This window comes from Lissotriton vulgaris, chromosome 7 (assembly GCF_964263255.1).
Source record: "Lissotriton vulgaris chromosome 7, aLisVul1.2, whole genome shotgun sequence".
NCBI classification, from domain to species: domain Eukaryota; kingdom Metazoa; phylum Chordata; class Amphibia; order Caudata; family Salamandridae; genus Lissotriton; species Lissotriton vulgaris.
Window position 1 is genome coordinate 317,720,865 of NC_141695.1, and position 12,359 is coordinate 317,733,223.

Consider the following 12,359-nt stretch of genomic DNA (forward strand, 5'->3'; position numbering starts at 1 on the left):
AAAAGGCCAATACCAAAAACCGTTATGTGGAACAATGGCAGGGAAAATGTAGGTGAAAGGTTTGGTGACCACCCAGGCCTATATTAGGGTACATTACAAAACATAACAGGGGTGCCCACAAATCTAGGGATTCTAAAAAGACTGTGGTGTACTGGGGAATAAAAAAGAATAGTCCTGCTGAAGCAGGTATTTTGAGCACCAAAGGTCTTTAAGCTTTCAACCGTTAAGCCAGACTCAGAATACTCGAGCAGCTGGAATGGCCAACAAATGTGAGAGTGGAGGCGTAGAGCGATCCAAAGATGTATCAGGCACACAATTAAAGTCTCCTCCCAGGACTGAAGAGGTTTTACCTAATTGAGCAAAGAAGCAGACAAGGAGATCCAAAGGCTAGTTTTAGCTACTTCATGTGAGCATATACCTCCCAGAACTAATGGCAAACCATTCAGCCGGCCCCAAAAGAATACATAATGGCCATCCGCATCAATTATGTTTCCTCAGCCTCAAAAGGTACTCTGGGTCTAATCCAAAACACAACTGCCCTTGCATAGGCAGAGAAACTAGTCCCAACCACTTAACCTCGCTATGTGTGGCAGAGCTTGTAAACCCCTGGGGCCAATAAATAAGTCTCCTGTAAAAATAGCCATATGTGTTTTCCAGCAATAATACTAATAGGTTAGTAACTGTCACCGTATTATGTTTACAGTGTCGATTCCCTGATGAAGGGCATTCATATAATGCCCGAAATGCATTGGATATTATGAAAAGACATTTCCTGTAGGTTATTTGGTTAAAACCCACTTGAAAATGTTACGAAGATAAGGAAACTGAAATTAAGTATAAATGAATTAAACAAACACGCATGTACCAGCAAATAAAGGAGTGGAAGTCTTTTTTTCAAATAGGAAGACAACATATCGTGTGCCTCAAAGGGATGAAACTAGAGGTCCTCTAGTTTCACTATTATTCAATCTGATCGTGTTAGGCCAGAGACGAGTTTCTGAAATATTACTCTTGATCGTTTATGCCATTATAGGGGTACAAATGGATAACAGCCGTATAGGGGCAAAAGGTCACAGTATTGATCGGGGTCCTAGATTAGAACGCGACACCCACTCCACGAATTTATGTCCATCAAATTACTAAAAACTATAGCAAAAGATGCATGTGTAACATTACCCACTCCAAAATACATATTTGCATTTGAAATGGCGTATTTGAAATACATGGATTGTACTGTACGTCTTCAAGCATAGAAATCATTCAAAATTATAGCATATGTAATAAATGAACGATTTTGCGAAAAATTACACATGAAATATCTCTTAATACGGAAAAGAAGGGCGAGATAATTTCATCACATAGAAATGCAATTGCTGTAACATGTGCTAGAGGCTGATGTAAAGTTATTATGTCTCTAGATTTACCTAAAAATAGAAGCTTCTGTTCTTTATGAATAGGTCTACTTTAAGCAAAGAATTTTGTGCCAGAAAAGGGTAATTTTTTTTTAAAAAAAGTGTTTAATTAAAAAAAAATCTTGGTGAACGGGGGAATAGAGTTCCAACGTTTTCAGTAGTTTTTGTTGATCAAAACTGAAGGCCGAATTCAAGAGTTCATGGGAACGCTGTGTGTCGGAATGCTTTTAAAACATTATTGTTTCTGTTCAGTGGAGAACATCATATCAGACAGGTTCTCAAAGAATTGGTCTACAAAATCAGGTGACAGTTCGACCAAGTTCGATAGTGCTGTAACGTGGCAGGTGTGAGAATGATTGCTATCATCAAAGTCTGGATCAGCAATGCTCACAGAGGGTCGTACCTGGGTGATGTTGCTTTTATTTCTCGCTCCACTGTCACCACCTAGTCGTAGCACAGGAGTCTCAACGAATGCCGTCATCAGGATTGGTAGCCGCTGGGGACAACACAATGCGTGAGCCGTTATAGGACTTAGCAAAGTATCTATATCCATTGGTACTGCTGATGTAAGTGCAAGACAGATGTCCAACACACACTCATCTCCGCATAGCATACATCGAAGCACAGGTAAGATGCAGGTCTGCCATATAGGTCTGAATGAAAGAAACCAGGACATGTTCAGATCTCTCAGCCTGGCCAATCAAAGGACTCTAGTTATTCGGTCCCGGTAGCGTATTGCTAGGATCGTTTCTTCCATCCTTGTCGGAGTCATGTCTGAGTTTTGGCTTGCCATATCGGAGCAGGAGGGTCAAAAATAAAATGCCTGCTACTAGTCCCAAAAATAGGGGTATGCCGCCAAAGACTGAATGGACAAAATTAGGAATGATTCCTAGAATTGCTTTGAATGGTGTTAGCAGTCCCGTAAAAATTGTCTTAAATATGCCTGGGATGCCTATGGCACTAGACATGTTAAGGATTTGGCTAAGCATTTCTGTGAAAAGCACGGGGCAATTTATTGATAAAAGGTCATGAATCTCTGATGTTGTCCTTGCAACTTGGAGTTCATACGTCTCTTTTGATGACGTGATGGGCACTGTTGTCTGCAAAAGCACAGACTTCATTCTGCTTAAAGTATCAATTCGTATAGAAGAGAAATTCAAACGAGGCCATATCTCAGTGTCTCCAGGGCCGTTTGGAAATAATGCTTGCATACAGCATTTGACCATGGAAGTTACGCTTACGAGATATGCTTTCCCTGGCAAAAGGCCACAACAGCTGCGATCCGTTATTAGAATGTAATTCCCATTCGAGAGCTGCTTAAAGAAAGGCTCTATCTGCGTTGCAGGTGTGACATGCTGGTGGCATGAAAGGTTGTTAGAATTTCCTTCACAGGCTCCGTGTAAATTAATACCCCTGGCACAAAAGTATACTGCTTAGTGAATGTTTACACTTTTCACCACTAAGAAATACATTTTTGTTGCTGTCACTATAGGATGTGTGTGTGTATGGTAATTTCCATGCTGACTTAATGTATCCTTTACCTAATTGTTCATACTGGCCAGTAGGTATGTATTCAAGAGATTATTTAAATCGGAAAGTTGTTATCGGAATTGTGATAATCCTGTGTATTATCCATTCAATGACAGGACTTTCTGACATTGTCAAAGGTGATCTCAAGTCTTTCGATGCTCAGGATTGTATAGTCTGCTCCTTTCTGTGCCAAGCTGATTTGTTTATCAGTAAGGTTAAAGATGGAAAACAATGACGTTGTGTTGATTAAACGCCAAGGCACATAGCCTGAACGAAGATTTTGCAGCGTCCAGCCTAACTGTACAATAGAACGCAATTGTGACTGGCCATGCTGTAACATTAGCAAGTCTTTGTCTATTATATCTATGGCAGATGATACAATACTGTCTAGTGAATATATTCTGGAGGACAGAGTCATTAACCCATTGTCCACTACAGAAAGTGATTTTTCCAAATTAATACGATCAATTTCTCGTATTTTTTCAGCTGTTTCAATTTGTGTTACTTTCCAAGCCTTGTTGTAAGCCGCATATATACTGGTCACTATGAAACGTTTTTGACTCTGTTTGCGAGGTCCCAGAATGAAATCGCGCAAATCAGCACCATCTTTAAGTAAAGATAAGTGTTGCTTAATTTCAGCCAGTGTGGATGATTCTAGCCATTCAAGGCACAGCTTCCCTACACTGTATGTTTTTACTATCCCTGGATGTTGTCTCTGGGAGTATCTAGGGTCTGGTCTGGTCATTGTGAACCCCTGTATTTTATTCAGGAATCTATCTTGACAGTTGTTTGTGTCAGTAGGCCAGATTAACCACTTTTTCCAATCAGGATGTGTTCTGTTTAGATGTAAAATTTTTGATACGTCTGTCTCAATATCTGTTGTTGCATTATCAGGTATTGGCTTTGGAATAGACGGTTTGTTAAGGTCTTTGATCTTAGCTAGGCCAAGACAGGTTGTTTGGTGAATTGTGTCATTTAAAAACATTAATTGTTCTGGGATCATGCAGGCTCGAAATAATGCTTCTAGGCCTCGTACCTGCCAATCTTTAGTACCCCAGATGGTTTTTGTTTCAATGTTATTTTTCCAATAATAAAAACCAAATGTCATCATTTTTTCATAAAATGCTTCTGAATATATCAATTTAGTATTTTTCAGCATTGTTTTCAATCCTGTTTTATCTAACAGTTTATAATAAAACGTTTCTGCATTACTGGTGTTAAACCCTGAGAAGTACTGAAATTTCTCATAGAATGTTTTAGAACTGCTTTTAGGTAGAGTAGCACAATGTTCCCATTGGTTATATTTAAAAACATTTCTAGGTTGTGCAGATTTATGCAAGTAATGATCCCCATAATGTGAGAAGCAGTACATCTGTTCATAACTAGACGAACCTTGTAAATAATCATGTTCTGTAAATCTTGCTGACAACACTAAATCAGACATCATATTATTAATACTTTCAAAATCCCAATCATCAGAAAATGTACTTGGTTTTACAAAGTCACTTAAGGAAACCTTGAACTGGTGAGGATATTTAAGGATGTCAACCGGACCATAGATTTCATATTCAGTTTTGTCCCATACTACTCCGCCGGGTATTGGAATGGCTGTGACATTAACTGTTGACAGTTCTCTTTTCTTCACGTGGGATGATCTGTGTGGTTTTAGGACTAAGTTGATGTTCTGACTTGCTGTGTCCATTGTATTGTAATAAACTTTCCTAAAATTAAAATTAGGCATAGTAGGAGTAGAAATACCCCTGAAATAATCCAATGCTCAATCAAAGGTGCATCCAGATATTCTTCTTTGATTTGATGAAAGAGTTCTGTTGCTTTTTCTTTAAAAGTCTTTGTTTTTGGCATCACTTCTGGGTTGCTTTGATCCTCAGAAAAGTTATCGAAATTGATGAAGTAGCCAGAGGCAGTTCTGTCAATTGTTGGAATTGTTTTCTCAATTTGTCTTTCGGTAGCACATTCTGATGCCACATCATTGTAGACTGGTGTTTCTTGACGAACTGTTTCAATCTGTGTTCCAAGTGGCAGGAGTTCCATGGCATTATTGCATAGTCCCTCTCTGTGCACTGCAGGCTTATCAAATGTGATTAGTCTTTCAGTTTGAACCTCTTGGATTGTTGCAAGTTTGGGTATTCTGTTGTTTCTCGGGAGTCCACTGGGCCTATTGTTGATTATAGGCCACATGATTGTGGTTTTACCAGGTCGATTGATACAACTCTGTTCTCCTTTTTACCAGCAAGGGGCGGTAGTACTACTGATCTTGTTCCTTTGATAGCTAAGACAGGTACTGCTTTTCTGTAAGAAGGCCCAAATTCCTTCTTCACCGCTATTTTTTCTCTGACTAGATCCCCAATCTTTGGAATCCAGAAAGGCCTTGCTGGGGCTGGTGGTGCCTCGTCAGTGGTAGATGGCTGTTGCTTTAACTTTATGTTGCTTAAGGATTTTCTTGTTTCATTCAAGTCCTGTAAAACAGCCAAACGGTCTTTGATGTCAAAGTCTGTATTCTTATCTTTTACCACTGATACCTGACTAGCTAAGTCCTGAATGTACATTCTAGTTCCGAACAATAGTTCATATGGGCTGAAGCCTTTTAGAGAATTTCTTGGCAAATTGTTAAGACTTAACTGGACACTTATTAAATGTTTGACCCATCCATCACCCGAACCTAATACCTTCACTGTTATAGATTGCTTTATGTCCTGTTTTTTTCTTTCTACGACACTGTTCCCTTCGGGGTGTGACGGACAAGAGTACCGCAAGCCAACGCCCATGCTGGCCATGGCCTCCTTATAAGCTCGAGAGCTGAAAGCAGGACCCTGGTCAGAATGGAACATGGCAATTGCGTATGTGCCGATAAAGACTCGCAGATCTTTTATAACCGTTCTGGCGTCAGCCGAGCGCTGGGGCCACATATTTTAAGTGGATTTTGTCTTAATGATTAATAGGACGCTGGATGGCATGTAGACAGCATTACGCTGTTTCTGATTGGTAGCCGGGCAACAGACTGGACCAGTTCACTACTGCGATCCCTGTCACAGTCGGGACAGTTCTTTACATATATTTGATGTTGCACGCTCATTCCCGGCCACCAGTATACTGATTGTAATTCAGTCAGAGATTCCTTGATCTTTTTGTGCCTAGAACCCAATCCCATGTGTGCGTCCGCTATTAAAAATATTCTCCTGTTCATGTTTGGAATTACCCTATCCCCCACTCCAGGGATTCGAGCAAAAGGAACGGTGTTTGCATCAATTACGCATGCATAATTGAGTGGATAGTTCACGGGTAGTGCTGCACAGTCGCCTTTTACGGACGTTTTTACTGCCAGCATGGTTTCCCCGTCTATGTATTTTTCTGAACGCTTTTTTGTGGCTACGGAAGCCGGTTTAGTTGCTTCCGCTATGGCTGTATTAGCCAATGATTTCCCTGCAACGTGAACGCCATCAGTTGATGACTCAGAGTGTGTATCACGTGAGTCTTTTGTAGTTCTTTCTGTAAAAGAAGTACTTGTTTCCAAAGCATTTTATGCTTGGTTGTGGCACCTGTGTCATCTTTGTAATCATTTTTAATCCAGCTCTGCAACTTATTATTGTAAGAGTTGACGCAAAAATGCGAATCGCACACAATTAGTGTCGGGAATTCACGTTCTATTATACAGAACAAGGGAACCCAAAGGAATTTTAGACAGGGACCTTGGGCAATTTCATGTTATAGAGAACAGTGGTCCCTATTCACGTTCTGCATTTTCAAGCGCCATCTTTAAAGATCTGATTTCAGCTCTCTGAGCCGAACAGTTTCTAACGGATTCAGTTTTTGTTATTTTCGGTCTGAATTTACCGCACAGCCAACGACCATTAACAATCGCACAGCCTGCATCGTAGGATTTGTTCCCTACGTTAAAATGCTGTATAAATCTATCTGTATAGATTATACAGGCGTACTGTGGGAGAGGCAGAAGTTCGATTGGCAGAGGATATTCTTCTACATAAGTCAAATCATTCAGTTTTTCGAATTGCGGGGCGAAATAGTATTTCACATCTTCCGCTCCAAGAGAATCTACACACTGTATCCATTTTGGATCCAGTGACACTGTAGGCAGGTTTACGGGGCTGAATAGCGCCTCGAAGGCGGATTCCGCTGTGAGGATATTAATCCTTTTGCCGTGTGCTAGTTCTCGTTCATTTGCTAATGCAGTTTCTACTGCTTTCACAGTATTTTCTGTACGACTGAATGTTTTTTCTGCTTGTGTGTACAAGTGTGATTTGTAAGCTATTGGTACCTTTTCTCCCTCATTAGAGGTCAGGTATGTGAATCCGCATCTTCCTGGTATGATTCGGATTACAAGATTGCGTGTGTTGTCACGTGTATCTAATTTTGTTTTTGCTAACATGTCTGTTTGCAGTGATCTCAAAATTTCTGTATGTTTTTGAGTCCAAGTGATAGGTTTAAAATCAGGTTTAATTAGTTCGTAGAGAGGTTTAACTCTCTCCGCATAATTTAGAATGTACGTTCTACCGAAATTCAGGAAGCCTAGAATCGATTGTAAGTTTTTCAGCGTTTTTGGAACTTGGAGTACAGCGCACTTCTCTAAGAAGTTGTCCGCTAGGCTTTTTCCTTCACTTGACAATTCGTATCCTAAAAATAATACTGTCAGATGGGCAATTCGTGACTTTTTAAAGTTGAATTTGTAACCTCTGCTGCGAACCCAAGTATAATGGTGTTCACTCTTTTCAAGTGAGTATCCAAGTCGTCGTCTGTGAGATAGATATCATCTACGTAAGATAATGCCTCATCATCATATATTTGTAGTAACTCTGTTACTCTGGTTGAAAATAGTCCTGGGCTGTTCTTGAATCCCTGTGGGAGCCTACAGAAATTTTTCTGAGACCCCATTACTGAGAAAGCGGTCAAGTATCTGCTTTCTGGTGCAATATTTTGACAAAAGAAACCATTTGATATGTCTAATGTCGTTTTATATTTTTTCCTAACTATGTTATTCATTAGTGCAGCACTATGTGAATTCTGTACTGCAAATGTTTTGCAACATGCGTTAAGGTGTCTGTAATCCAAAACTAGACGATATGAATTGTCTGGTTTGGAGACAGGAAACAAAGGATTGTTCATTTGAGAGGTGCATGTTTCAATCACCCCCTGATATTCAAGTTGATCTAAAATCTCCCTGACTTGTTTTTTAGCTTTTTGCTTAATGGGATACTGCCTTTGTGCAGTCGGTTGAATTTTTAACTGGATTTTGTGAGGAGGAGAGTCCTCATCCCATCCTACATGATTCTTATATAATGCTGGTGCCTGGGCTACTGCCCATTTCCTTGCATAGGTATATTTTTTGTGAATCGGAATGTGATTCGAGAAGGCAGGCATAATCATTTCTTCGCCACGAGGGCACTCCCTGACAAACTCTGGGGGCCAATCTTTTTCAGCTAACAGAATGTCATAGCATTTTAAGAGTTTATCCCAAAATAGACCCCTTATTTTCCTAGTCTTATCACTCTCTATACGCAATGTTATTTCATATATCTTATGGGGCTCGCAGTTGGGGCTTTACCGGTTTTCCACCCAAGCTGTCTCTATCTAGTTCTTCATAACATTTTTCTATAATTCTGGCAAGCTCAATTGGTTGATCTGTTACATCTGTTTCTGGCGGATTGTTTTATCCTCCATTGTCAATTGAACTAATTCTCTATATGCCTTTGTTAATTCTCTTATTTTAACTAGGAGTTCTTCACTAGACATTTTTGCAATGTCCAGATGTGGTGTGTAGCTGGCTAGAACCGGCCACGTTGCTCCTGGTCTACCTAGTGGACCGAGCCTGGTAATATGATCATTATGTTTTAGGGTGCCTTTAAACCAGAGCAAATGCTCTTGGAATTTTAATGGGATTTCAATCTCCTCGAAAGGAGCGTACTCATCCGGTGGATCCCCTACTATGTAGTAGTGGAACTCGTGTGTTGCGGCGTTTGCCGCTGGAAATTTTATCCAAGAATAGAATACCTCTGTCTGCCGATATTCGTGTGCCTCTATCACGAAGACGACTGTGCCACCTTGTGTGGTCAGTCCATTTTCTATAAGTTTTGACGTTATAGATTTTCTTAGATGTGCCGGGATGATTATTGCACCCGGTTCAGTAGTACCGTCGGGACCCTGCTCAGTCGCATTTACTGCGGGTGCAGCGGTTCCGTTTTCTCCTGGCATTGTATAAATGCAATGTTTGCAGAGCGGGTCTCCAAGGAGACAAAGATTAGGTGCACAATATTTTGGAACACTGTATGCTTCAACGTTGAATAAACCAGAGCTTTACATAGGAATCTCTTCCTACTAAGTTCGGGCGGATTTTAACCTTTCACCCACTCCAGGCGTCTATTGGAGTATTTACGGTAGAAAGGGGTCTGTGTGAAAAATGCACGACTGAGTTACTCTAACGTCTTGCGTTAGTTTTATCGCCTTACCAAACGTTGGGCGCCATGTAGTGTAGTTCCTATTTTCCCAATAGGCCCTGCGCATTGGAATAACATAAACAGTAGTATAGACGTAGAAGTGCGGATCTTCCAGGTCTCCACTGACTATGCTAAACTTAATTGGGTTTGTTACCAACTAGCTCAGTGGTCACTGGAAACTTTCTTGACTGAATAGGAAGTGATCCGCTTCCCTGGTACAGACAAGAAGGGATTCAGTTTTCCAACAACCGCATAAACATGACAACTTTGCTCCTTAGAATAAGAGTCAATCTCTAGAGTTGTGTGAAACAATAGACAGTTATTTTACTCAGTCAGTTGTGCAGTTTACCTTCACCAAGATGCAGAGAAATAGAGAGACGGGTGTTTTCAATAAAAAGGTATTATTTATTGAACAGTCTTTGTTCTCATGCAAGAGAAATGAATTGCCACAATTGCAAGACTAGTTATTATAAAAAGTTCATACAGTAAAATGAGGATTGCGAAATAATACTGTAAAAGCATTGATATGGTTTCTTAGCAATACAATGATTAAAATGAATAAAATATATACATTCATATATACATTTAGCTAACGTACTCAACTGGTGCTTCTAACTACGCCTACCTCAGTGTACCTGACCTAAGCCTAATACTTGGGAGGGAGTAAGTAAGTAGCAGTTTTAGTTAAGTTGGTTTTGCCAAGATTTGCTTCAAGAATTCTCTCTAAGGGTTTAGTCACCACCATACCTCTGAAATAGAATGTTGGAGGTCTTGTATCACCTTCCAGGACCTATATAAGGGTATGAATCGGGAAAATTACACTAGGGTCCTAGATTCATTTACAACAGGAGGTTACTTCCACGGGAACAGAGGTGGAGTGCAATTGAGCGTTAGGCATTTGCTGTGGTCTGGGCACTGAAGAAGTTAAGACGATACTTGTTTGGGACTCACTTCCTGGTTCAGACCGACCACAGGCACCTCAGATGGCTGATGCAAATGAGGGGTGAGAACCCAAAGTTGTTGAGGTGGTCCATTTCCCTACAGGGTATGGACTTTACGGTGGAACGCCGCCCTGGTACAGAACACACCAATGCTGATGGTCTGTCCAGATTTTTCTGCCTTAGTGAGGAGAACTCCCTAGGGGAAGGGTAGTTCTCCCCACATTTCAGCTGGAGGGGACACGTGTTAGACCTGGCATCATTTGCGTGAGTCTCCCTTCCATTTTGATGGATTGCCTCCTCTGTTTTGATTTGTTTTTGCTGGATTTATGCTTTGGGCACTGTGCCACTGCTAATCAGTGCCACAATGCAAGTGCTCTTTATGTTAAATTGATGTACTAATTGGTTATTCCATGATTGGGTTATTTGATTCATCTGTCAGCCCCTAGTAGAGTGCACCATGGGTCCCCAGGGCTTGTAAATCAAATGCTGCTAGTGGGCTTGCAGCACTGGTTTTGCCTCCCACAGAAGCAGCTTATAAAGTGTGTCTCGGGCTTGCCATTGCAAGGCCTATGTGCAGTCTAGCACTGCCATGTCTACTTGGCCAAGTGCACCCACTTGCCAGTCCTTAAACCTTCTCTCTGCTTCATGTTAGACACCCCTATGGTAGGCCCAAGGGCAGGGTGCATTGTAAGTATACGGTAGAACATGCTCTGATGTGTGTAACATGTTCTAATAGTGAATTACAGCCATTTTCGTTTTTCACTATTGAAGTCTTCCTGTTCTCCATAGGTTAGAATGGACAGTTAGATTATTACATTCTTATAATCCTAACTGACTCAGGGAACATGGTAGAAATTCGAATTTAGTATGCCTGAACTCAGAATAATAAAATGCATCTTTTAGTAAAGTTGGTTTTAATATTCTGTGTTTGTAAATACCACTTTTAAAAAGTAGGTATTTTCTTGCCTAAGTATCCAGGCCTGCCTCTGCTGGGTTGTGTATTCCTTGTCTGGGTTTGTGAGTGACAGGGCTGGGGGATTCCAGGAGACAGGCTGGGGCAGCCCGGTGGTGAATAGAGAGATCTGCATCTAGATGGGAGGGAGGAGTTGCACCTGGGACCTGAATAGGGCTGGGCCTTCAATCTACAATGCTGGCTCCAACCCCCGTGGCTTGTCTGATGTCTCTGCCCTGCATCTCCCTGGAAGCGTGTGTTCATCAAATCTGCCTGCTGTCACATCACCGGAGAAGCGTGACGCCATTGAGAGTGTAGTGTAGTTCCTATATTTCCAATAGGCTCTGCGCATTGGAATAATATATCCTATAGATTTGACATAGGACTTAGGTCGACTTGGTGTCTATCGAATATATTAGACTTAATTGTGAGTGCCAGCTAGCTCAGAGGTCACTAGAAACTTTCTCGAATACACAAGAAGGGATTCGTTTCTGACAACCGCATAAACATGACAACTTTGTTTCCCCAAGATAAAACGTCTCTTCAAAGTTGTGGAAACAATAGATAGATATTTCACTCAGTCAATCGTGCATGCTTCTTTTCACCAGAGATGCAGAGTAATAGGGAGACGGGCGTTTTCAATGAAAGTATTTATTGAACTTCTTTCTCATGCAGAAGAAATTAACTGCTACAATCATAATACTGGCTGTAAAATATAATGCAAACAGCAAGAAGAGTATTATAAAATACTACTGTAAAAGCATGGTATGGTTTCTAAGCCATAAGATACATACATAATTAACAAAGACTAAAAGTACTCAAACTGGTGTTTCTAAAATAGGCCTATCCGATGTACCTAACCTAAATCTATTACGAGGGAAGAAGTAAGTGCATAGGTTTAGTTTCTTTGCCAAGAATCTATCCAAGATTTATCTTAGAGTCTAATCAGCTCCGTACCTTGGTTTAGAATGAAGAAGGTCTAGTATCTCTGTCTCCGGACTCGAATTCCCAACACCCCGCAAGGGGAGCTTGGAAACACTGGAGCTGGATTCTCAGC